At 39.8% G+C, this 26,463-nt stretch overlaps 1 long non-coding RNA gene across 1 annotated transcript; it reads left to right on the top strand.

The window, feature by feature from the left end:
- The first annotated feature begins 8,968 nt into the window (after nucleotides 1-8,968).
- Nucleotides 8,969-24,904, top strand: LOC121042587 (uncharacterized). Its single transcript, XR_005796308.1, has 3 exons — nucleotides 8,969-9,208; nucleotides 22,950-23,116; nucleotides 24,725-24,904. It is a non-coding gene; the product is annotated as an uncharacterized LOC121042587 (long non-coding RNA).
- Nucleotides 24,905-26,463: the final 1,559 nt, after the last annotated feature.

Raw genomic sequence — 26,463 nt, 5'->3', positions numbered from 1 at the left:
AGCCCATTGTAGCAGTAAATTTAGCTTTAATATCATACAGACCCCGAAGTCTGGAAACAGTAAGTTATATTAACCTAAAGAACCCATTCACATGGGAATATGAAACACACATCTAAATAACTCATGGGTTGGGGTGTCTGGGTGGCTCAGTTGGTTAAGCGTCCGACTTCAGCTCAGGTCATGATCTCACACTCTGTGAGTTCGAGTCCCGTGTCGGGCTCTGTGCTGACAGCTCAGAGCCTGGAGCCTGCTTCAGATTCTGTCTCTCTCTCTCTCTCTCTCTCTCTCTCTCTCTGCCCCTCCCTGCTCATGCTCTCTCTTTCTCTTAAACATAAATAAAAACATTTTTAAAAATTTAAATAACTTATGGGTCAAAAATTTTATCATGGAAATTAAGCAATTATTGAGAATTGGACAATAGTAAGACTACCTCATGTCAAAAGTTGTGGGAATGCCCCTAAAGCTATAGCCTTACATGTCTATATGGGAAAAGTAGGTTAAATGAGCTCAGTGTCCACCTCAAGAAAAATTTTAATAAGGATACTGTACCTGAAGAAGTCAGAAGGAAGAAAAAATACGTAAACACAAATTAATAAAATAGAACACAAAGATAATCACTCAAAAATCAAAGGTGTTTGCTTCCTCTGCATTAGTTAATAAAATGGAGCAAGAAAATAAAGAAACGGCATTAATAAATATTAGGAACTAAAGAGAGGGGCACAATTAGAGATATAATGCAGATAATGGTAAGAGAAAACCAAGAATGAATTTATGCCAACTAATTAAAAACTGTGATAAATGGATCATGTTCTAGAAATTATTTATTTCTGGTTATATTTATCTAATTTTCTAATTGCACATATAAGTTATCAAAAAAGTATTTCAAAAAGAACCAGAAACCAGAATTGATGTTTAGCCATTACAATTTTTTTTTTTTAATCAGGAAATCTAAGTCTATTCCCTGAATTGACTACTGGGTCAGATGTTTTAGGAGCTAATTTTTGCAAAAATGAAGAAATACAGTATCCCCATCTTATACATAATATTTCAGAAAGTAGAAGAAATGAAGGGAGCCTCCTTAACTCACTTTCTGAAGTTAATACTGACTTTGACATTGGACTGAAAAAAGAACAGCACAAAATTTATTATGCAATCTGTCTCATGAATGTAAACTTAGAAATCCTGAATAAATATTAGCAAACAGAAGTTATCACTTTATTATTTTTAAAGCCATTATGATCAAGGTGGACTTCTCATGAGAATTCAGGGATGATTTAAGATGAGAAAAAAAAAAAAACTATAAATGCAATTCATCACCAAAACTAATTTAAAGGATAAGAACTTTCTGATATACCCAAATGTATACAAAACAAGCATTTGTTAAAATCCATTACCCATTCAAGATTTGCATACATCACATGCACATACACACATATAAAGTGTAGAAAGCAAACCTTAACTTACAAAGATTACCTAATTCAATGTTATAAACAACTTTATGTTTAATAGTGAAATGTAGAGCCATTATTTTGCAAGTCAGAAACAAGGCAAAGATGAGGCTAACAGGAGTAGGAAATAATAGAAATTATCTGACAAATGATGTTCTAGACTTCTACGGAGGGAAAACAAACTTTACTGAATAATGCAGAGTAGCGACATAAAGCCAGTTCTTGGACTGGAAGATATGCTTTCATAAAGATGTCAATTAGTTTCAAATTAATATATAAACCCGATGCAATTCTAATTAAAATCCTCTCCGTTTTGGGGAGAACTTGAAATGCTCATTCTTCAGTGTATATGGAAAGCACAAGGCAAAAAAAAAAAAAAAAAAAAAAAAAAAGAAAGCAAGCCCACGTAATTCTGAATTCGAACAAGGAAAAAAGCCTCTCCCCACCAGACATGCGTATTTATTATCAAATGATACCAATTAAGAGATTGTGTACCAGTGCATGGTAGACAAAAAGCAAATTCAGGAAATTTCATTTCCTGACACCATTTATGTCAAGCACAAAATATACAAAAGTAATGATATATGCATATGGAAGAAAATGTGCAATGAAAATATAAAAACATTGATGAAAATGTCGAATATCAAATTTCAGAATTGTAGCTCTGTAGAGGTATAGACCCCAGAGGTTACAGCTGTAATGTAATGTCTTATTTAAAAAAAAACAAAAATTGTTACACCCTGGTGGCTCAGTTAACTAAGTGCTGACTTCGGCTCAGGTCAAGATCTTGTGGTTCGTGAGTTTTAGCCTTGGGTCAAGCTCTGTGCTGACAGCTCAGAGCCTGGAACCTGCTTCAGATCCTGTGTCTCCCTCTGTCTCTCTGCTCCTCCCCTGCTCACGCTGTCTCTCTCTCTCTCTCTCAAAAATTAAATAAACATAAAAAAAAAAACAAAACAAAAAAAAGAACTTAAAAATAAAAAAAAATTCAAAAATTCTTGGGACTTCCGGGTGGCTCAGTTTGTCAAGCATCCAACTCTTGATATCAGTTCAGGTCATGATCTCACAGTTCATGAGATCAAGCTACGGAGGGGGCTCTGTGCTGACAGCATGAGCCTGCTTGGGATTCTCTCTCTCCCTGTCTCTCTGCCACTTTCCCAATCACACACTCACTCTCTCTCTCTGTGTCAAAATAAATAAATAAACGTTAAAAAAAAAAAAAAAAAAAGCAATGGGTTGGTTATACTCCAATGGCCAGAGCAAACATTAAATTATTTGTAAGGACTATAGAACCATCTCTCCTCCTCCCCCGCCCCTGAAATTGTTAGTGAGTTTGACTGCACACAGTCCAGTTCCATTTTATTTCTGGATCTTCCCACTTCTCCCAAGCCAACAATAAAAGCTTTACACACAAAAAAATTACTTTTTTGGTTATTAACGAGATATGTTTTTTCAAAAAGGTTTATTTATTTATTTTGAGAGCAAGAGAGTGAGCAGGGGGAGGGGCAGAGAGAAAGAAAGAGAGAATCCCAAGCTGAGCCTGCGCTGTCAGCGTAGAGTCCAATGAGGGGTTCGGTCTCACGAATCGTGAAATCACGATGTGAGCCGAAATCAAGAGTTGGACCCTTAACCGGCAGAGTCATCCAGCCGTCCCAAACAAGATACATTGTTTTTTTTTTAATTTTTTCTTTTAACGTTTATTTATTTTTGAGACAGAGAGAGACAGAGCATGAACGGGGGAGGGTCACAGAGAGAGGGAGACACAGAATCTGAAACAGGCTCCGGGCTCTGAGCTGTCAGCACAGAGCCCGACACGGGGCTCAAACCCACGGACCGTGAGATCATGACCTGAGCCGAAGTCGGACGCTTAACCCACCGAGCCACTCAGGTGCCCCAAGATACGTTTTTTATACGTGGAGTGAGATTACTCATTTTTGTAGTTCCAAGACCTCAGCCTGTAGCCCGAGTATATTCTAAAGGAAATGGTAATTTTTAACATTTTTTGAAATCTGGATTGTTTGAGTTCGTGAGTGTTAAGTTGAAGGGCAAAGAAAAGGCCCAGTGGTTTTTCATATGCTCTAGTTGTCCTATGAGTCCTCTGGGTCTTAGGAATTTACAGAAAGTTACAAGAGTGCCTGCCATCTTGATGTAAATTTCTGGTGTTCCAGTTGCAAAAGCAAGTGAATGTTCTCGGCAGTTGTGACTTCAAAACTCCTTGGGAAATAGAATTCTATTTACCTTGTACGGCTCTGGATCAAAAATCTGCCTGGGGGAAGTGGTGACTTTCTATCCTTTGAAAGTCATTTGAGTTCTGTTTTCTGCCTATGTAGTCAGTCCTTCCCTTCCCATGGTGACAAAACTCAGCTTACCTTTAGTGTGGGTTTCCGAGGTGTAAGTTCCAAATTTCAAGCTGCTTGATTCTGCCTTTGCTCACTCTGACTCACTCCCACCCAGCAAGCATTTATTTCCTTTGCGAGTCCAGAAGGTCTCTGTAAGATGAGGCATGTGTGGGCCATGCTACCACATTAGGCACATCTGTGTTCTAATAGCCACCTGGGACATAGAAAATGGGCTCTTGGGATGCCTTGGGGGGCTCAATCAGTTAAGCGTCCAACTTGGGCTCAGGTCGTGATCTCACTGTGAGTTCCAGCCCTGCATCAGGCCCCGTACAAGGATCTGCACTGAGTGTGGAGAGTGCTTGGGATTCTCTCTCTCCTCTCTCCCTGCCCCTACCCCGCTCTCTCTCTCACTAAATAAATACATTTTTTTTTTAAATTGCCTTCTAAATCAAGGTCATGGTGAGGATTCCAAGAATAAATGCTAAAATGAGGAAAGATAGGGATGCCTGGGTGGCTCAAGTCAGTTGGCTCAGGTCATGATCTCGTGGTCCATGAGTCTGAGCCCTGAGCTGGGTTCTGTGCTGACAGCTCAGAGGCTAGAACCTGCTTCAGATTCTGTGTCTCCCTCTTTCTCTGCTCCTCCCCCACTCATGCTCTGCCTCTCTTGCTCTCTCAAAAAATAAGCACCAAAAACAATTTAAAAAATTAAATAAAATGAGAAAAATAACATTTTCAAAAGCAAAGTATGAATTCCAACAAGTGAATAGGATTTTTTGTACCTGGAATAAGACATCATTTTTTTGTAATGGGCTTCTTAGTGATTGAGTGTTTGGGGTTCATGATTAACTTAGTAAAATCGTATAAAGCAAAATGTCTGGAATAATTCGATGCAACTCAGATGATCACGATCAGGATTTAATTGAAGACCACTTTCATCTCCAAGTTCTGGTTACTAGTCAAGCAGAATTATACTTACTAGGAAGTATGTTCTTTTGCTCAGGTACGGTGCCTCACAATCTCCTTGGATCTCTTTGATGATCTTTGAATATAAATGAACTGCTGAGCTTCTGAAGGGAAAATGATTCTGTTGCCCAAAAAACAATGTCACAGAATTGTCATTTATTTAAAAGTGCTGGGAGAGCACTTTTAAGCACAAAGAAAGTGCTGGGATCACAGGCCAGCTCAGCTGGTCCCTTGCCGTAGAACTGCATGGGCAGAGGGCTTTATTTATTCATTCATTCATTCATTCATTCATTCATTTATTCATTCATTTGTTTATTTATTTTTGCCTGATGCCATTGTCCCCAAAAGCAAAGCTGCAGACAGTTGTATATACAGGATAAACCTGTGACAAAATGAGAAGAAAATTCGCATAAAGCACACTGTTCATTTCTCAAAGCTGTCTTTTATTCTGAGATTTTTATCTTGAAATTCAAGAAACAGTGGGTAGAGGGGTTTTTACGCGTGCGTGTCTCCGCTCAATGCCATCTGAATTTGCATCTTATCCCCATTCTCTATTTTTTTTAAAATATGTTTTACTGATAAAAATCCCAAATCTGGAGACAGCAGACCTAAAACATTTATAGCCTTCTCCTTTCTCCTCTCAAGACGCTAGATTGGACTTCAACCGTAAATGACCTAAATTTTTAGAAAGTCCAAAAACTTAGCAGAATGAAAGATCAAGTAACGCATCAAAAGCCAACATGTGTCAACGTGTCGGGGTTCACAAACAATGACTTCCAGCCAGTGATAGGAGTGCTTTTCCGCCGTGTCAATTTTGAGGGCAAGCTTGAAATCCACAACTTAGCAGAAAAAGTAAAAGATCTGTGGGCAAATGTGAGGAATTTGTCACTGCTCAAGTCTGGTGCTCAGCCTTGGGCTGAATTTCATATTAATCTCGATAGAGGCATGTTTGCAGTGGACAGAGAGTAAGAGAAATGCACATAGGATTTATTGAGGATGCAGTAAAAAATCCATTTTTGTAGGGCCATTTTTCTTCCACAATAAACGATGAGGGGAGGAAAGAAAGAAAAGCTTAAAATTGGTGTCACGCTCTTTATTCCAACCATTTGGGATTAGCTGGAAGATAAATATGTCTGTTTATAATGTATCACTTTTGCTGAAGGTAAAAAGATGAGAGAGGAGACAAGTATCCAGCAAGCAGGGATCTGGGAGGATTTGCTGAAGTCTGTATACTGTGGTTTGTCAATCATAACGGACTATCGATGAGTTTTTACTGAGTGAATTTCATCCATACACTGAGTATAGTCCTTAACCAATTCTGCGAGGAAATACATGTTACAAAATGAGAATATGCCACTCCTGCCTGTCTGAGATTTACAGAGGAAGGCATTTATCTTGTCGATGAACAAAACCCACGATACTGGAAAACAGTGATCTTTGTCAAGGTTGGGGGCTTATGCTAAATTGTAATAGGGCAATTAGACTAGTAGGGCTATTTCTCCCTGTTCCCACCTTAGTTAAAGACAAACACCCTTTTTAAAATATTTTATTTATTTTTGAGAGAGAGAGAGAGAGAGAGAGAGAGAGAGAGAGAGAGAGGATGAGTGGGGGAGGGGCAGAGAGAGGGAGACACAGAATCCCAAGCAGGCTCCAGGCTCTGAGCTGTCAGCACAAAGCCCCATGTGAGGCTTGAATTCGTGAACCACGAGGTCATGACCTGAGCCAAAATCCAATACTTGACCGACAGAGCCACCCAGGTGCCCCACTACATGTGTTTTTTAAAGACAGAGGTTTCAGTACAGTCACTCAAAAGTTGTCTATTGTTCCACCAAGCACTGAATTGAATCAAACGGTGTAATTTGGGGGAAAGAGGCAACCACCATGATATATTTTCCTTTTTCAGACCCATTTCTCATTGATTCCGGGATGTCCCCCTCTCCTTCTTGGTTGGCGTGTTTAGTGCTCATTTTTTTACTTTGCATATTTTAATAACTACCTGCCTAAGAAAAACCGTGTGTTCCGTCTCGGTGAAGTCCTTTCAAGGAAGTTACCAGACAAGAGAAAAGTAGCACAATGGGAAATATACATTGACAGTTCTGTGCAGTCCTGGGCTTATTGATAGGTTGCTGGTAATATATCCCATCTACTTGCAATGTTCCAGTTTTTTGCACCAATAACACCAATAAACCACATAGATGACATTATAGATGATTTGAGAGCCTGCTTGACTTTTTGTTTTTGGGGAAATAGGAAGAGACAAACTATTATGTGCTTGACCTTCTTGAGCCCAGTGTCCATAGTGGAAATGGTTTGAAGTCGAAAATGTCCATAAGGACCTTTTTTTTTTTTCTTTTTCTACCACTGTTTCCTAGATATTAGTGCTTTTCATTTGCATTCATGTTTCTTGACTGCTCTTTATTTCTGTAAGTCTCCCTGCACAGTATCTATAACAACCTTTGCATCCTGTAAGCATCAGACTTTAAATTGATAGGGGTATGTGTTTTTCCCACCACGCCCCAATGGTTTCACCTTCATCCATGTGGTTCTTAACATCGTTTCCAGACTTATAAGAACTTATAAGAACACTCCCCTTTGGGGGAAGATGCTATATATTTCATCATCACTCTCTAAACCAAGTTCCTTGGAAATCAGAAGTCCTGTTTAGAAAATAAGTAGTAGCTGGGATGCCTGAGTGGCTCAGTTGGGTAAGCATCTGACTCCAGCTCAGATCATGATCTCACGGTTTGTGAGTTCGAGACCTGCATCGGGCTCTTGTGCTGTCAGTGCAGAGCCTGCTTCAGATCCTCTGTGTCCCTCCCTCTCTGCCTGTCCCTCTCTCTCTCTTTCTTTCTCTCAAAACTAAACGTTAAAAAAAAAGAAGAAAATTAGGTATTGGCTGAAGTCTCTATCAGTAAATCCATCACTGTTAAGGATTCAGTCTACGACATATTAATTTACTCCTAAGCGTCTGGCTGAGGCCAGATGAACCCTGAACGGTATCTGGTCGCAAAGATCTACGAATTGGCAAGAAACAGGATGGATCATTGAACAAAACAGTTCATTAGCTCTGCTTAGTGCAATTGACGTTTTTAGGAACTGTGGTTTATAGCCTGTGACATTGTTTGGTCGGCTCGTTCCTGAGCAATCAACTATTCAAATCAAAACACTATCAGCACCTTGTAGAATGTGATGTGTTACACACATTTTCCAAGAGTGTTAGTGTCCAACAGTGTCTGGAACATTGCCCCCCTGCCCCGCTTCAATTTTTGTTGACCGAGGACCTCTTATTACTTAATGTTAAATATTTCACATATTTTTAAACTATTGACTATTAAGAAAAAGTTAATTGGTTTCTAAGATAATTTTTTCCTAGCTTTAAGGTTGAAAACTATTTCATATAGTTCATATAATCAGAAGAAATTTCTCAAAGCAATAGATTTTATGACCCTCCCCCATTTCCACCTGTACACACAGACAGGCACACACTCACTGCTAAAAAATCTCTCAGACTCCAAGAATGTAGTGCTGAAAAGGGACCTTATTCTGTGGTAAATATAGCTAAAATCATCTGAGTTCCGCAATTTGTTTTAAAAAGTTAAAAGAGGGGCGCCTGGGTGGCTCAGTCGGTTAAGCGTCCGACTTCAGCTCAGGTCACGATCTCACGTTCCGTGAGTTCGAGCCCCACGTCGGGCTCTGGGCTGATGGCTCAGAGCCTGGAGCCTGTTTCCAATTCTGTGTCTCCCTCTCTCTCTGCCCCTCCCCCGTTCATGCTCTGTCTCTCTCTGTCTCAAAAATAAACGTTTAAAAAAAAATAAATAAAAAGTTAAAAGAACAGGGTGTCTGGGTGACTCCATCAGTTAAGCCTCCGACTTTGGATCAGGTCATGACCTCGTGGTTCATGGGTTCTAGCCCCTTCTTGGGCTCTGGGCTGACAGCTCAGATCCCGGAGCCTGCTTTGATTTCTGTGTCTTCCTCCCCCATTCATGCTCTCTCTCTCTCTCTCTCTCTCAAAAACAAACATTAAAAAATTACAAAAAAAAAAAAAAGAAGAACATAGGAGCTATACGTAAGAAGCCTCGCAGTAGGAAAGGTAGGAGAGAAATGAGAGATATTAATACCATAAGGGAGACACTATGGCTAAGTTTATTTGGGGTTACCATGGTGATTTGGATAGCTTCTTTGGTCACATTCTAAATTTTCTCGATTACAGGTAGTGATTTGGGGTTACTTCAGGATTATTAATTAAATCAATCTCCATCTGGCTCCAAATTCCATCTGAAGCTTTTCCTCTATTCTCCTTCTGAGAGAAGGAGCAGAGAGAAGAGAATCACTGTGTTCCTGTCGCCGGCATTTCTCACAAGGAGACTACCTCCTTGCCGTCACCGATGAAGTTCCACGGAAAGATATTCTCGGAATCCATTCTGAGCCAAGCGATCTGAACAAGATCTATCGGGTGTTGAGGTGAGCCTTCTAGAGTCCATGCTGCTGCCTATGTGTTAAGCCCCACTTGTCACTTCATTTTTCCCCCCAACTTTCCCAGGGGCCCTCCTAGTATCTCAGAGACTTCCGTTCTCATACTCTGTCTGGACACAGTGTGTCTCTCTCTCACTGTTGAGACGTTCAAGTTCCCAGAGGCTCTTCCTTATTTCTCTTTTGTCCCTGACCCGCCAGGAGGTGAGAGCAAAGTGCAGCACCCCTCACCTCCACACATTCCTCTTCCACCTGCTCCCTTGTCGCCCTTCATAATGTGACCCCAACCGGCCTCAAGCTGTCACTTGAGGGAGCTTTCTTAATGGAAGCCAGGCAATGACAAAACCAGTCCTACCACAACACATGGACCTTCAAATCCGTATCTCATCCTTGAGTCCTTGACCTGTTAACACGGAAGCTCAGAAGCTCCACGTGCTAGCCACTGGGCAAGAAAATGGGGACCTAATTTCGGAACAGAAGAGATGAGCGCATATTCTGGGCGATCTGGGTTTAAGTAGACACACGATAGTGAGAGGATGCCACGTGGAGCTCAAATCACTCTGGTCAATCTTAGTTCTGGATTCTCCCGGTGGTAATTTATCTAATTTAGTAACTTATCTGATTTCCCAGTGCCTTGGTGTCCCCATCTATAGAATAAGAAAGATAATGATTCCTGCTTCCTGGGAAGGCTTTGCGGATTAAGTACATTTTTATACACAAGGCTTTTTAATCAAGAGCAACCGATGCAGAGTGCGTGTTGGGTAATTGTTAACAATTGTGATTAATCGGTTTCCTTAAGAGCTCACATATCATTCTGTCACACATCTTTAGCCCTTTGGCACATAATACCAAATCTTTAGCAATTCGCTTGAGCTCAAAAGGTCAAATGCCATTTAGCAAATCTCAGCATGGACTTCGGTCCCTACTGACATTTATAAATAGCACAAATAAATGTAGTATGGATTAGCTGTGTCTTCCCGCAAGGCTGGCAGGATCGGGCTGAGAGCTTGGCTTCTAGGGCATGAATTTTGTTCCCAACTCACACCTGCATAAAACTGTTGACTGACTTGGAATCTAGAAATCCTAAAAGTTCAGTGATGTGTACGTTCTTTTGTCAATGTTATCCATCTAAGCCACTATTTGAAACTCGAAAAACATTGTGGGGGTGGGAAAAGAACTAGAAAGATCGGGTCAAGTGAGGGCACGTTCGTACAATTTAATAGAAGTGCAATTTAATGCTTCAACTAAATTTATACCTATGTCCACACGCTGAACGTTCACTCTTGGAAATTGTTTTGCCAACCTTTTATCCGGAAGCAGGAATAAATTATACAAAGAGGGAATGCGTCCTAAGGAGATAGTTGGCCTGGGGCTCCTGGATGGCTCAGTGGGTTAAGCCTCTGACTTTGGCTCAGGTCATGATCTCATCAGGGTTTGTGAGTTTGAGCCCTGCGTCGGGCTCTGTGTTGACAGTGCAGAGACTGCTTGGGATTCTCTCTCTCTCTCCCTCTCTCTATCCCTCCCCAACTTGTGCTCTCACTCTCAAGATAATTAATTAAACTTAAAAAAAAGAGAGAGAGATAGTTGGCCTGAATTATTAGCCTTTGTATTATGAAAATGCGCATAGAGGAGCTTAGAACCAAAATTAATATTACAAATATCAGAACTAAGAGGCAGATTCTGTCAGTACATCTACTAGGCCTAGAAGTACATCTTGGCACAGGCATCTAGATTGTTTTGTGAGTAAATGTGATAATTAGCCCTTGGAAGATCTTTAAGTTAAGGATCTACTCCATCTCTAACCGCCTTTCATAACAGGTGTTTTATTAAAGAACGTATATTCATTTATACCAAATTAATACTTTAAACCTAAAATTGAAAAGCCAGCACTTAAAAATTAATTTACTTCTATAAACAAATAGAAGTAAAATTGTATGAAAATATGTAAAAGCAATCATTGCACACATACATTTCTTGGGATAAGCTTTTGTTTGCCCATTTTTCCTTGTTTTCTCTTTCTGCTGTGTCAACCCTTCTTCCTCTTCCCACCTTCCCTACCCAGGGAATCTATGCCTGTCAGTGGTTTTCCTCAAAGGAATATATAGATATGTGTACCCATATTTACATATTTAAAGATTATATTCACATGTCTGTATCTTTCTTTTCCTATGTGGTATCTCAAAATAAGCCCTCAAAGTCAAGTGGCATCGCTACTCTTTATTTATTTATTCATTCATTCATTCATTCATTCATTCATTTTGAGAGAGAGAAAGAAAGCAAGAGAGCACATGAGTGCACAAGGGAGGGGGGCAGAGATGGAGCGAGAGAGAGAATCCCAAGCAGGCTCCATGTCATCAGCACAGAGCCCAATGTGGGGCTCGAACTCACACGCTGTGAGATCATGATCTGAGCCGAGATTCAGACTTGAAAGCCCAAGTGACTGAGTCACCCAGGTGTCATAAAGCTCCTCTTTTTAATGGCTACACACTGGTTCATGGTGTGGATACACCATAATTTATTAAACCATGACCTTTGGAAAGGGTGTTAGAATTTTAAAATTAAAAAATGTGCCTTTACTCTGTTTTAAACATTTTTGCCCCAACAGGCAATGCTACTATAAACATTTTAGTGCATGAACAATGACAACAACACAGAGAGAGTAGTTATTATTTTCATTTTACAAATGAGGAAACTGTGGGTAGGAAAAGTTAACTAAAAGTTTTACAAGTAAGGACATTTTATTTTATTTTACTATTATTTTTTTAAGTAAGTTCTACTTTCAGTATGGGGCTTGAACTCAGGACACTGAGATCAAGAGTCATGTGCTCTACCAAATAAGCCAGCCAGGCATCCCCACAAATGAGAAAATTTTAGCTAAGAAAGTGCAAATGGCTACAGCATTGGTCCTATTTGACTCTAACCTCATAGGTTTCACTGTGTCACATGACACTCTGTTGTCCTTCTTCTGACTTCCTAGAAACTGTAGGTTATTACATGGAAACACATGTGATCCTAAGTCACCGAATAGATCAAGCACTTGGCAGTGGAGATTAAATATAGTTGTGAAATTTGAAAAGAAAAGATGATTATACATTCATTTTTATAAATGGTTGTCTTAAGCTCTCATGGTTCATGACAAACCTAGGACTTTTGGAAGAAATATGGCAGACTAGAAGTTAAGAGAAAGAGTTTCCGGTTCAGGATACTTCAAATCACCAGGTGTAACATAATGAGTTTCGCAGGTCTCTGGGTCTGAGACAAGTGAATTAGATTAAATAGAACAAAACCTCCCACTGACAACTACGTAGGGAAGGGAGTCTTGGTGCTCAGTGAAGAGAAACTAACAAAGGTGAGACTTGGATGACAGTGATCCTTGGGAAGAGAGAAGCACACAGAAGCCTCCCCATTGATCCTGGCTTTTTTCATGAAGACATTTTCCAATTTTCTATAGACAACATAAACCAAGCAGAAAGTGGTTGTTTTGTTGGAGTAGAGATACAGTAGTCAGAATTCCACACTGCCACATTGGTTGAGATCCGAGGGATAACATCCCAGAGAATAGGGAAATATAAAGAAGTCCCCCAAATCTCTAATTCCTATGGAGTCCTTAGTTAATTCCTATGGTAGATGTGTCAGGGCAATAGTCCAAAAACCCAACAGGCTGCAGCATCTGGGAAACCAAATAGAACAGCAAAAATTTCAGCAGCTGCATGTTGCCGTGGAGACTATGGTTGGAGTTCAATTCCTGACAAATTAGAATACAGCCCAGACTTTCAGTGGAGATTCCCAAAGGACCATGAAGTACGAATAAAGGCCAGACCCTTGGAATAAAGACCATACTTTAGAAGGTGAACTATGGTTCAGGAAGAATCTCAACACTGAAATATACCAACCTCAAACTCTAAAATCAAACAGCAATTAGATTATGGTGATCTGCAGGCTTGATCTGCCCCCCAAAAGAAAATCTCTTGCTGGAGGAAGATAACATCATCCAGAGCCTCTGTACTGTGTCATTGACAATGTCAGATATCCATTAAGAATTACTAGGAGAATTAAAACACACGACCAAATAACCAAAAGATATTTATATTTTATAAAAATCATGGGAACAGACCCTCAGGAGATCTAGATAACTGATTTAAAATACCTTATGATCAAAATGCTCTTTAAAATGAAGGGAAGATGGGAAATTTCATCAGGGAATAGGAGTCTGTAAGCTAAAATTCTAGAACTGAAAAATAAGTTATATCTGGCAATAAAAATTTAATGTATGGGTCTAAAAAAAGATTAGACACAGCAGAACAGATGATTAGTAAACTGGAAAACAGGTCAGTGCAAACTATCAATATTGAGAGATTGAAAGAAAAATAAAGGTAAAAAAAATAAGGAAAAAAATGTAACACGTATCTAACAGGACACTTTGCAATAGAAATATAACGGAGACATCAAATGTAAGCAAGAATTTTCCAGAAATACAAAATTTGAAATTTTTATCACAAGAATACCTGTACTATAAGAAATGTTAAAGGACATTCATCAGGCAGAAGGGGAAAAATAGGAGGAAGTGTCAATTTATGAAAATCAAGCACATCAGAAATATCAGCTGAATGATACAGATTGAATGTTTGCGTCCCTCCCAAAATGCACATGTTAATATCTAATCCCCAGGGTGATGCTATTTGGAGGTGGGGCCTTTGGGTGATGATTGATTCATAAGGATGGAACTCTTAACAATGGCATTAGTGCCTTTTTAAGAATAGGTGGAGAAGTAGCTTTCTCTTTTTCTGCTATGTGAAGAGAAAAGAGAAGTCAGCTGTCTGCAGCCCAGAAGAGGGTTCTTTCCAGAACCTGACTATGCTGGCACCCTGGTCTCAGACTGCCAGCTTCCAGGCTGTGAGAAATCATTTCTATTGTTTGTAAGTCACCCAGTCTATTGTACTTGATTATGTCAGGCTGCATTGACTGAGACAGGAAGTGTAAACACACAGGGCTTTCAAAATGTTTTATTTTCTAAAAGGTAGTAGACCGCTTAAACAATGTAGTAGGGATGTTGATGGCATGTAGAGTCACAATGTATATAAACAATACCAAGAAGGCTAAGAGGAAGAAAATGGAAGACCACTGATAGCTTCTGACACTATACATAAATGCGTGTAATCACTTGATGTAAGACTGTGGTTAACTAGAAATGTGTACTATAGGGGTGCATGGCTGGCTCAGGCAGTAGAGCATGTTTCTCTTGATCTCAGGGTCGTGAGTTTGAGCCCCATGTGGGGGTAGAGATTACTTAAAAATTAAACTTATTAAAACTGTATATTATAAATCATAAAATAACCGCTAAAATAACAAAACAAAGAGTTGGAGTATATACAGCCAAAAAAGGAGATAAAAGTATTCACTTAATTCAAGAGAAAGAAAAGAGAAAAAGGAATAATAACCAGGACAATTAGAAACAAATAGCAGGTGGCAGTTTTCTGCCCATCGTATCAATAATTGTATTACAGGTAAAATGTGTAAATACCTCAATTAGAGATCAGAAATTGTCAGATTGGAAAAGCAAAGCGAGACCCAACCATATGCTTTTTATAAGAAACATACTATAATTATAAAGGCACAAATAGGTTAAAGTGAAGGAAAAGATACCCCATGCTAACCCTATCCAAGATAATACTGAAATAGGTATATTAATATAAGACAAAGCAGATATCTGGTAATATTCAAAAATATTACCAGAAATAGAAGTTATTTTGTAATAATAAAGAAGCCAATTCATCAAGAGGGTATAACAATCCTAAATACTTATGCAGTTACTAATGGAGCTTCAAAATACATAAAGCAAAAACTGATAGAACTGCAAGGAGAAATAGACAATTCCATAATTAGTCTCTCTCTACTTGATTGGACAAGTAGATAGAAAATCAGTAATGCTATAGAAGACTCGAACAATATTATCAACTAACCTGATTTAACTGACCTAATTTATAAAATAACCCAACCAAAAAAAAAAATAGCAGAATTCACATTCTTTTCAAATGCACATGGGCCATTGACCAAGATATATCATATTCTGTGCCATAAACGAGTATCAATATATTTGAAAGGGTTCAAGTATGCAAAGTATGTTATTAATCACAATAGAGTATAATTAGATCAATTATAGGGCAAAACCTGAAGAGGCCCCACATATTTGGTAGTGAAACTATACTCTTCTCTAAAAACTATAGAGCATGGGGCGCTCTATTCTGGTTCAGCTCTGACATGTAAAAAGCATGGAAGAAGTCACTCTCGTCCTCACAACATAAAAAGCTGAACAAACCAACCCCAAACCATTGGCTTTTCTTGGGCTTCTCAGAGAACAGAGATCAAAGGACAAACTGCCATTCCAAAACTGGGGAGAAAAGCCAATACAGAGAGAGTCACAGCTGAGGTGTACTTACCTAGAGCAGAGCAGTCATAAACTGGTAGGAATACTCAGGAGGTTGAGTGTGGACTCGTGTGAGTGGGAAAAACTCCTGGCTGTTGCAATCTTGGGGGGAAACTCTAAAGTTTACCTCCAGGAACTCTACCTGACTCTCACGGTTAAAAGTCACAAAATTCCCTTGTGTGACTCTGAAAGGGAAAAAGGAGAAGATTAATTATTGGGAAATATTCCCAGAGAGGGCTCCATAACAAAGCGCTGCCTTCCAGGGGGTGGAAAAAACTTGATCAGAGTCTTGCCTCAACTTAGATGGAGAAAACGGTCATTCTCCTTTCAACCCCCACTTGCCTTTCTGTCTCATCAAAGCGATGTGAAAGGGAAAGGAGAAACTATACCTCAGAAGAAACACCTGTGACCATCACAGTCTAGAGAAACAGGTCCACAAAAAGACTAAAAAGAACTCCTAAGATTATAAAATGCTTTTCACCCACACATGCTACCACACTGACAGAAATTCACTATAAAAATGGAGTAACAGCTGAAATAGCAACTAGATACATACACTCTATGAGAAGGAGTCCATAGGAAAGACCTAAAGTCAACAGGGAAGAAAGAAAACAATTATAGTGCTATAGAGCTATATACAGCCTCTGGCACCTACAACCACAGCAGATATGAAACACAGCACAACTCCTAGCAGATTAAAAGAAAGCCTCACATTAAAAGCCTATTTAACTCAGTTTCTATTCCTATAAATGTCATGCTTTCAACAAAAAATCACAAGACATGCCAAAAGGCATGTAAAAGCATAGACTCCAAAGAAAAAAGCAAGTATCCAAATCAGACTCAGATACGCAATAGAAGTTGGAATTCACAGGCATGATATTTAAAATTTTTTTTTTACATTTAATTTATTTTTGAGAGACAGAGAGAGACAGAGCACAAGTGGGGGAGGGGCAGAGAGCGAATCCGAAGCAGGCTCCAGGCTCCGAGCTGTCAGCACAGAGCCCGACGCGGGGCTCGAACTCACAAACTGTGAGATCATGACCTGAGCTGAAGTCGGACGCTTAACTGACTGAGCCACCCAGGCGCCCCCTTTTATTTTTATTTTTATTTTTCACAGACGTGAAATTTAAAGCAACAAATTAATATGTTAAGGGCTCTAGTGCAAAAAGTAGACAATATGCAAGCACAGATGAGTAATGTAAACAGGGAGATTAAAACTCCAAAAAAAGGTCAAAAGGAGATGCTGGGAATAAAAAGCACTGTAACAGGGGCACTTGGTGGCTCAGTCAGTTAAGCATCCAACTCTTGATTTTGACTCAGGTCATGATCTCATATCAGACTCTGCGTTGACAGTGCAGAGCCTGCTTGGGATTCTCTGTCTCCCTCTCTGACCCTCCCTGCTCACTTGCTCTCTCTCAAAAGTAAATAAGCATTTAAAAAAAGCACTGTAAACAGGAAATGTAGAATGCCTTTAATATGCTCATTAGTAGACTGGACTCAGCTGAGGAAAGGATCAGTGAGTTTGACGATAGGTTAAAAACAAAACAAAACAAAACAAAACAAAACAAAACAAAACAAAACTTCCCCCAACAGAAATGCAAGAAAGGAAGGAAGGAAGGAGGAAAGGAAGCACAGAAAGGAGGGAGAAAGAAAAAAAGGAAGAACTTTAATGATAAAACCAGATGAATATTAGAAGAAAGGAAAAATACAGACTGATAACTCTCAGGAATATGAATACAAAATTCTAAACTAATCGTTACCAAATCACATCCAACAATGTATAAAAATAATTGTACACCACAAACAGGTGGGATTTATTTCAGGTAAGAAAGGCTAATTTCATAATCAAAAACGAATAAATGTAACCCATCATATCAACAGCCTAAAGAAGAAAAACCATGATCATTTCAATTGATGCAGAAAGAGTATTTGATACAATCCAACACCTACCTATTTTTGATAATAACTCTAATCAAACGGGAAGTAGGGGGCAATTTTATCAACCTGACGAATACTGTCTACAAAAACCCTGCAGCTAACATTGTATTAAATGGCAAAAAATTGAATGCTTTCGCCCAGAGTTTGGAATTAATGCAAGCATAGTCATTTTTCACCATTCCTATTACACACGGTACGAACAGTTTCAACTAGTGTAAGGAAACAAGAAAAAAATAAAAAGGTATGTAGATTGAGAAAGAAGAAATGCAGTCTTTCTTCATAGATGACCTAATAGTTTAGGTAGAAAATCCCAAGGAATTTACCAAATAAGTCTTGGAAATAATAAGCAAGTACAACAAAGTCACATGAAACAAGGTTAATGTACAAAAGTCAGTTGGTTTCCCATATGTCAGTAATGAACAGTTGGAATTTAAATTTTAAAATAAATATTATTTAAAAATAGCATCAAAAATTAAAATCCTTAGGTATGAATCTGAACAAATATGTATAGGATCTACATGTGGAAAAATACAAAGCTCTGATGAAAGAAAGCTGTATCTAATCAAATGGAGAGATATTTCGTGTTCATGGATTGTAAGATTCAGTGTTCCTGTATATATTTGGAGACTCCGTAGAAAGATGTATGTATGTTTATAATCATTGTATATTCTTGATGGAATGACCCTTTGTCAGTACATGATGTCCTTTGTCTCTTGTAATAACTTTTTATAAAATCTATTTGGTCCGATATCAATATAGCTACCCCAGGTTTTATTTGCTTTTTGCATGGAACAGAAATAATTCCACTTTATTTTTTAAAATGTTTTATGTATTATTTATTTGTGAGAGTGGCGAAGAGGCAGAGAGGGAGATATAGAATCCGAAGCAGGCTCCGAGTTCTGAGCTGTCGGCAGACAGCCCAATATGGAGCTCGAAGCCACAGAGTGCAAGATCATGACCTGAGCTGAAGTCAGACGCCCAACTGACTGAGCCGCCCAGGTGCCCCTAAATAATTTCACTTTAAACTTAATGTGCGTCTCTCATAGACAACTTAACAGTTAGATTACGTGTTTTGTTTTTTTGTTTTTTTACAATTCTTTCTGCCAATCTGTCTTTTAATTGGTGAGTTCAATCTGTGTACATTTAAAGTAATTACTGATAAGAAAGAACTTATTTCTGTCATTTTACTATTTGCTTTCTATATGTCTTATATCGTTTTTGTTCCTCATTTTCACTATTACTGCCTTCTTCTGTGTTTAACTCATTTATTCCCCTTGTGTCTTTTTTATTTCTTTCTCATTTCCTTTTTCTGTATATATTTCAGTTCTTTTCTTAGCGCTTACCCTAGGTATTACAACTAACATCTTAAGTTTAAAACAATCTAGTTTGAATGAATACCAACTTAAGTGATATACAAAAACTCTACACCTATGCAACTCTGCCCCCCTTATATTGTTATTATTATTTTTTTTTACAAATTACACTGCTATACATTGTGTTCCCATTAACATAGATTTATAATTGTTTTATGCATGTTCCATTTGAATAACATAGACATAAAAATGAGTAACGAGTTAGGGGCGCCTGGGTGGCTCAGTTAGTTAAGCGTTTGACTCTTGATTCCGGCTCAAGTTCTCATGGTTGGTGGGTTCAAGCCCCATGTCGGGCTCTGCATTGGCAATGCGGAACCTGCTTGGGAATCTCTCTCTCTCTCTCTCTCTCTCTCTCTCTCCTTCTCTCTCTGCTCCGCCCACTCACTCTCTCTCTCTCAAAATGAATAAATAAACCTAAAAAAAAATAACAAGTTAAATATAATACTAGGTTTTATGTTTATCTGTGTAGTTACCTTTACCTGTGTTTTTTGATTTTTCATATAGCTTTATTTTACTCTGTAGCATCCTTTGATTGTAGACTAAAGAATTACCCTTCTTGTAGGGTAGATCTATAAATACGATGAACTCCTTCAGCTTTAGTTTGTCTGAAAATGTATTAATATCTCCTTCATTTAAAAAAATTTTTTTAACGTTTATTTATTTTTCAGACAGAGAGACAGAGCATGAACGGGGGAGGGTCAGAGAGAGAGGGAGACACAGAATCTGAAACAGGCTCCAGGCTCTCAGCTGTGAGCACAGAGCCTGACGTGGGGCTCGAACTCACGGACTGCGAGATCATGACCTGAGCCGAAGTTGGCCGCCCAACCGACTGAGCCACCCAGGCGCCCCAATATCTCCTTCATTTTTGAAGAATGGTTTTGCTGTGGCTACAATTCTCCTGACTTCCATGGTTGTCAGTGAGACATTGGCTATTAATTGTCTTGAAGGTCCCTTGTACGTGGTGAATTTTGCCTATTCTACTTCTTTCAAGATTCTCTCTGTCTTCGTTTTTGACAGCGTGATTATAATGTGTCTCAGTGTGGGTCTCTTTCAGCCTATCCTACTTAGAGTTTATTGAGATTTTTGGATGTGTGGACTCATGCCACTCATTATACTGGGGAAATTTAGGGAGATTATTTCTTCAAATACGCTTTCTATTTCTCTCTCTCCTCTTCTAGGATTGCCTTTTTGTCTATGTTGTTACACTTTACGGCGTCCTTTATCTCCGTAGGTCTGTCCTAGCAAGTACCATATCCAAGTTTTGTCAGGGACAGTTCTATGAATATTTTTCCTTGCTGGTCCAAATAAATAAAAGCAATACTATCTTGGTCTTTGTAGATTTTCTTTGTATTAGGTCACCCTTCACAGTGCTAAGCCAGGCCATTTACAATCCTACTTTAGCTTTCACTTCCTGCTTGCATGGAGCCTGTCGACCAGCCAGAGCTGAAAGCTTGTCTTCTCATTTCTTTTCTGAGCCCTGGACATATGTGTAGCCTTCTAGATTTTTTAGTATATTTGTGTTTCCAAACCAGCTGACAAAATTCCTGAAAATTTAACATTTGGCTTACATGAGTTGCTCTTAACTGGCATAAACTGGCTGAAAGACACCCCTGATTTAGTGCTCCCAGGAGTAAAAATGTAAAGAAAGCAGAAGGGAAAGAAATCAAGCAAGGGTATTTTTCAGGCAAACTTCCAGCCTCAGCTTACTCTTGCAGGGATGCCCGGGAGTGGAAATTATGCCGTGGAGATTATTACAGGTTGTAGAAAGGGAACTGGGCTTCCAAATTCCTACGTTAATCAGTTTTTAGCTAAGGGCTGCTTTGGGGATGCAAACTACCAGGCACTTTTGGCTCTCCGCTTATTGGACAAAGGGGATCTGACAGTCTGAAGGCAGTCTCATCAAGAGAATTGCAAGAATGGGTTCTTTTTTTTTTTTTTTTTAATTTTTTTTTCAACGTTTTTTATTTATTTTTGGGACAGAGAGAGACAGAGCATGAACGGGGGAGGGGCAGAGAGAGAAGGAGACACAGAATCGGAACCAGGCTCCAGGCTCTGAGCCATCAGCCCAGAGCCCGACGCGGGGCTCGAACTCCCGGACCGCGAGATCGTGACCCGGCTGAAGTCGGACACTTAACCGACTGCGCCACCCAGGCGCCCCACAAGAATGGGTTCTTAGAGACAAAAGGGTAACAAAGCTGGCGGTGGTGGTGGGGGGTGGGGCACATAAATAATAAAAGAGAATTATGGGGACCTGCGTGGAGTGTGGACGTGTTCATAGAGTCCACTCCTTACACGGTCTAATCCACTTACATCATAGGAATTTCAGTCCATCTTGTTATAGCTTCTTAAAGATGTTGAAAAGGGAAAAAGAAAAGCATTATGATAGGAGAGCTTGTAGGATGGGCTGTAGTTCCCACTGCCGTAGCTAATGTTTGTGTATATATGCTGAATTTAAATACAATGAATGACAGTGGGATAAAAATAAAGTTGAAGGGACTGTATAAATTCAGATAAAGACTTCAGGAAAAGATTGTGACTGGGAATAAAGAAAACCATTACATAATGATAAAGGGGCCAAGATATCAAGAGAACATAATGATCTTTTTTTTTTAATTAATGCTTATTTATTTTTGAGAGAGAGAGAAAGAGAGAGAGAGAGAGACAGAGAGACAGAGCTGAGTGGGAGAGGGGCAGAGAGAGAGAGAGAGGGAGACACAAAATCCGAACCAGCTTCCAGGCTCTGAGCTGTCATCACAGAGGCCGACGCAGGGCTCAAACTCACAAACCATGAGATCGTGACCTGAGCTGAAGTTGGATACTTGCCTGACTGAGCCACCCAGACACCCCATAATAATCTTATATGTGTGAGTACCTAACAGAGAGCTTCAAAATAAGTGAGGTAAAGCCTTATAGAACTGAAAGGAGAAACCAGGCATTGTCTATAACTGGTTGGGGATTCCAACTCCTTTCCCAGTAATTTGTAGAATACCTGCTGTTTTACCTAAGAAAATAAAAATGGGTGTCCACGTAAATAGTTGTATGTGGTTTTTCATAGCGACCTTACTTAAAATAACCCAAGCCTGGAGTATCACAGATGTCCAACAGCAAGTAAATAAAAAAAAAAAAAAGTGTGTATAATTGGAGTATGCTTTGACCACAAAATAGCACCGAGTTACTGATACATACAACAGGGTAGATGAACTTCAAAAATGTTATGCTGGGTCAGAGAAGTCAGATAAAAAAGATTACATACTCTATATTTCCATGACACTCTGGAAAAGAGCAAGCAATTATGACAGAAGTGGATTGATGTGGGGGTGCCAGAGTGGGTACCAGAGCGGAATGCAGACAAAGGGGAATGAGGAAATCTTTTTGGTGTGTTGAAATGCCCTGTATTTACGTAATGTCGGTGTTCACGTGAGTATATATGTTTTCTATAACCTGTTGAACTGCACACTTAAAATTGATACATTTTATTGAATATAAATTAAACCTCAGTCAAAAGAAAAGCAAACGTTCATCCAGAATAGGAAGTAAATCACGCAAGGAGGTATTATGTAACCAAGAGTGTTAACGATCACAGCTACACGCAATAATAGGGATGAGTATCAAAAACAAAATATTGAGAGAGAAAAGCCAGACCTTGAAGAGTATGCATTTTATGATTTCAATTATATTAAGTTCAAAGCATTGAAATTGAACCTCTGCTATTGGAGGCTAGAATGGTGTTTACCTTTGAGTGGGTGGTGGGTGGTAATGGGAAGGGATCTGGGATGCCGGTAATGTTCTATTTCCTTTTTTTTTTTTTTTTTTCAGAGAGAGAGAGAGAGAGAATCTTAAGCAGGCTCAACTCTCAGCATGGAGCCCAACTCAGGGCTCCATCCCACAAGATCCCGTGATCCCATGAGATCATGACCTGAGCTGAAATCAAGAGTCCGATATTTAACCAACTGAGCCACTCAGGCACCCCAATAACGTTCTATTTCTTAATCTGCAGGGTCAAATCCTGGCATAAATCAAAGTATGGTCAAATCGCTATTGAGAAGGCAGAGCAGAAGGAACGTACAAGCATGACTGGTGGAAATGTAACCGCTCCAGAAAACCTCGGTCAGTTTCTCCAAAGTTAATGTAGGGGACCATGTGACCCTGACATCCCACTTCTCGGTATGCATGCTAGAAAAGTGAAACTTACGTTAAATCAAACACTATCCATGTATGTTAATGAGCTAGAATTTGAATAAAAACTTAAAAAAACAACCTATCCGTGAATATGCGTAGCAGCATTAGTCAAAGCTGCCCATACGTGGAAACAATCCACATGTCTTTCAGAAGGTGAAAGGATAAGCAATCTGTATTACGTCCACACAGTGGCATACTTCTCAGCACTGAAAAAGAATGAACTATTGACACATGTGATACTACACATAAATTTTAAGAGAATTGTGCTACGTCAAGGTTTTTCAAAATCATGGCTCTTGACTTTTTTGGGGGGCTGTATAATTTGTTTTGGGGTTATTTAACCACATCTCTGGAAAGGCCACTCCTATGCAGAGGAGGCAGTACCCCTCTACCTTTCCAACTTAGTACAACTAAAAATGTCTGTAGACATGGCCAAGTGCCCTGATGGAGAACCACTGTGCCGAGGGAAAGGCCATAGTCTTAAAATATTACATATTGCATGATTTCATGTATAGGACATTCTGGAAAAGTGAAAGATATAAGAGTGGCAATCTGATCGGTGGTTGCTGACGGTTAAAGGTGGGGAGAGAGTCTGAACACAAAGAGGCAAAAGAAGGGTATTCTTCAGAGTGTTGGCATTGTTCTGTATCCACTGATAATTACTGATCTATGCCTGGGTAAATAACAAATACATTATAATAAATATATTATTACTAAATATAGTAAATAGAGTACATAATTTTAAAAAATCGAAGAAATAAAATCAAACCCAACAAAATAAGTACAGTATAAATGGAAAGTCATACTTTGACTTGCCAGTCAAGAGGTGATCTTGGCAGAAGGGTTTTCAGTGAGGGTTGTGAGAGAGGCAAGGATGAGTCAGTTCTGTAGGATGTCTAGTAACTTCAAGTTAAGCAGAGTGAAAGTAGAAGGGTCTGCCATTTTGGAAGTGCATCCTAGACTCTTGCTTTATGGGAAGACCATAGAGGATAAGCAAAGACACAAGCCAGTATTCCTAACAAGGTTGCACACAATGCAGCAGGGAAATGCCCTCCTGCTAAAGAGGGGCATGCCCAGTGTGAGTCCTGGGTAAACCACTGGGCACATTCCCATGGACTTCCCAGAAGAGTTCATCCTATGCCTATAGTGCACTGTGTGTCCTAACCTCTCTCAGGAGGCTGGTATGAAGCCCCAGTGGGGGACTGTAAGGCAGAGCTCCTGGGTTGGGGGTTACCGAGCTGCTCTTCAGAAGTGCATCTTTACATACTCTCCCCAGAGCCCACAACTCCTATCTCGGGGTTCTCTCCACTGAGCCATCTGGAGTATTTGGATGTCCTGTGCTCTAAGTTTTTTAGTGACTAAAATTGTTCTTGGAGATCCTCTGTTCTGTGATCTGCACAGTAGCCATATCTGTTCCAGGGACGTGCTAAAGGAACCTAAGCTAGGGTAGATTATACCAGAGAAATTGAGTTGAGATGACCTTTTCCAAGACCAGGAAGTATGGGCATATCTGGTCTCCTGGGGGCAGAGAATGGTCTCTGGATTGGTTGATTTCCTAGGGTCATCATGTTCTGTTCTCCATTTATTTTGTAGGAAACCACCTGGAGATGGAGAAGACAGATGATATGCAGATTGGAACATGGAACAAGGAGGTGAAAAACAGAGACCGTACCTTGCAGACGATGGAGATGTCAAAGGTCAACTAGATCTTTAGTCAAAAGGTTAGAGGTCAAAATTAGATTGAGTGATGGAACAAGCCAAGTGTGAGAAGTGGGAAATGAATATGTGGCATGGTCCTGATCAGTTTTGCATATAAAATTCCAATTCCAAGAATTCCAAGTCATTGCATAGCCCCAGATTTTATCAGCTTGGGGGAAGCAAATCATCTGGAGATTCAGGGACTGGACAGATGGATCCGGGCTGGAGTTTAAGCTCTCACACTAAGGTCTCCCTGTAGGACATCATCGCATATATCTGTGCAGGTTGGGAACTGCATAATTCCAATGGGTCCGACCACACCACATCTAGTGACACCCGTGGAGTGCTGGGATCAGTTGTGCAATACTCCATGGTCTCTGCAGCTGGATTCCAAGAACATGAGGAGGTCTGTTAAATTTTTTTAGTGATGGCAGGAAATATGAACAGAGGAAGAAGGGGAGGAGGGTAGAGAGAGGGAATGAGGAAGGAAGCCAGACTGAGAGAGAGAGAAAGAGGAGGGGGAGGAGGAGGAGGGGGAGAAGGAGAGAACACTTGAGTAATAGTTATAGTGATCAGATAGTTTATTGTAAAAACTGGACTATTTTATTTTATTTTATTTTATTTTATTTTATTTTATTTTAGTAGGCTCCACACTCAACATGGGGCTTGAACTTACAACTCTGAGGTCAAGAGTTGTATGCTGTATGGACTGAGCCAGCCAGGTGCCCCAAAGGTGGGATAGTTTTGAAACTATAGCAGAAGCTATAGCTACACAAGAGTCATTAAAATTGGACACAGTAATCATATGTTCACCCCAGGAATAGGGCATATGTCCCTGGGCTTCATTTGGTCTGGATGAGATTCCGTCTGCTACTTCTAATCACAGAGGGCTATGGAGTGTCGCCCACAGAGGCAGCAGAGGGCATCTGGGAAGCGTTGTAGGGACTTGGGGATCCAGCTCTAGCCTTTCTGCACAGCAAGAAAGCAAGCAATCGGGCAAGGCTTCTCAAAGTCCGATGCCCCAAATATGCTTTCTTAATTGTCTTGCCTAGGCCCAACCTCAAGTGCGTTCCCTTCTCCGTCCCTGGAATGAAAACAGCCTTACTTGGACGTGTTGGTGATATCTTGCCTTCTCTCCTCTTTCCTGATGTTTTAGTAACTAGGCTTTATAACCGGCAAACAGGTTCGCTCTTAATGACTTAATCATTTCAGGGCTGTTTTGGCTTACCATACTTGCCCCTATGTGATTATCAGGACTGTCTTTAGTCACACATCGACCAAATATGGTTGTGATTTAATGTGACCCTTGCACACAGCATTATATGAAACATATGTCAGCTAACTGGCGTATCCCAGGGGTTGCCCTGTTTTACCGACGAATACGCTATCAGTCTCAGGCTGTATGAGATTTGAGGGGCCCATTGAAATCACGTGTGAGGTTGTGAACAAACCAGCATAATATAAGTGTGTGTGGTCACCTGAAGAGCTGGTTAAACCACATTGCTGAGCCCTGCCCCCAGAGTTTCTGCTTCAGTAGGTCTGACGAGGGACATAAGGCTTTGCATTTCTTCTTTTTTTAAATGTTTATATTATTTATTTTTTGAGACACACGGACGCACACACACAGAGCACAA

The sequence above is a fragment of the Herpailurus yagouaroundi genome, unplaced genomic scaffold (genome assembly GCF_014898765.1).
Source record: "Herpailurus yagouaroundi ecotype Mexico unplaced genomic scaffold, PumYag 185, whole genome shotgun sequence".
Lineage (NCBI taxonomy): Eukaryota > Metazoa > Chordata > Mammalia > Carnivora > Felidae > Herpailurus > Herpailurus yagouaroundi.
Note: the sequence above shows the minus strand (reverse complement) of the source record. Positions and strands in the feature narration are given on the sequence as shown.